Here is a 1,657-nt window from a genome sequence, read left to right on the forward strand (position 1 = left end):
TACTAGCCAGGAAACATCAAACATTGCCAGCAAATGACCAGAAGCTAGGTGAAGAGTATGGCAGATCCTTCCTTCATAGCTCTCAGAAGAAACCAACCCTGCTGACAACTTGATCTTGGACCTCTAGTCTCTAGAACTGTGAGACAATAAATTTATGTTGTTTAAGCCACCAAATTTGTGGTACTTTGTTATGGCAGCCCTAGGAAACTCGGACACCATATTATATCTCTCACTTTATCTCATACTATCCTCTACATCATTTACTTTGTTTCAACTTCACTGGCCTCCTTTTTTCTCAAAGAATTTGCTAGGCCTCTATCCACATCATTCTTTCCACAGATACATACATAGCTCACTCTCTTACCATTGCAGGTCCTCATTCAAAATCTCATTCTCAGTGAATTCTTACCTGATGACCCAAATGCAACATCCATCTCTATAATCTTTATTATTAATACATACCAGTTTAACCATTTTGGGCTAAAATAGTATCTTATGTTTAATTCCATTTAAATAAATTTCTAGGAAATTCAAACTAATGCATAGAAACAGAAAGGAGGTCAGTGGTTAGAGGAAAGAGAGAAAACATGGGGGGTTGGGAGAGTTGGTATTATAAACGGTTAGGAGACACGTTTGGAGAGTGACATGATACGTTCATTATCATGACTATGGTGATGATTTCACCAGTGTATGCAAATGTCAAAATTTATCAGATTTTATACTTTAACCACATACAGTTTATTGTATATCTATTATATCTCAAAACTATGTTTTAAAAATGTAGCAAGAAGGTTAAGAAAGGAGAAGGAAGTATTGGGCTCAGCTGATCATGGATAGTTTGTGAGACACCATGGTTTCTGAAAAATACTTAGATGGAAATCAGAAGGAAAGTATCAAAGCGAAATTGGAAGATGATGTTAAATTTCTCAAATGTTAAAAAAATTACTACCTCTCCAACCCCAACCTCATCTCATTTTTTTTACTCATTACTCACAATACATTTATATATGTGAATTTTTTTTAATCTGCTCAGTAATAAAGAGAAGAAATTTATTTGTACTTTATGTTTATCTTCCCATACAAAATACATTTTTGAAAACTAAATACAAGAGGGAACAGGGTAAACTTAGAGTTGCTTTTTAATTTTTAAGAGATGCAATTCACAATAACCGTCAATAGGTTATAAATGTGCTGTGGTACAAAAGGTTTCTGTGCAAGTGTCAAGGAAATATTGTACTCTTTATAAATCATCTCCTTTCAAAAATGAATTGAAAAAGACTGGGCTGCAAATTGCTGAGAGAAATGTTAAACAAAAGCAAGAAAAAGTACGATTCAGTATAGTAATGTCTATAAACTTTAGAAAACTTAATATCTGTAACCCTGAATATATACTCTGAATTACATTTTTTAAAGAAATTTAGGGCATATAATTAAATTGTTAAAATTTACTAAGCGATATGATCTTACTTGTTGGTTACTGCTTCATTTCAAGTTCACAAGTTCACAATATCATTTTCAAGGAGAACTGAGAGTTAAAAAATAGGTTTACACTTATTTTTTTATCATATACTATATTTGAGAGGTTATATTCCATTTCAAATTGCCAAGAGGACTGTCCATATGCATTTTTATCAAAGTACATTTATATCCTTTTGGA

Source organism: Eubalaena glacialis, chromosome 3 (assembly GCF_028564815.1).
Source record: "Eubalaena glacialis isolate mEubGla1 chromosome 3, mEubGla1.1.hap2.+ XY, whole genome shotgun sequence".
Classification (NCBI taxonomy): domain Eukaryota; kingdom Metazoa; phylum Chordata; class Mammalia; order Artiodactyla; family Balaenidae; genus Eubalaena; species Eubalaena glacialis.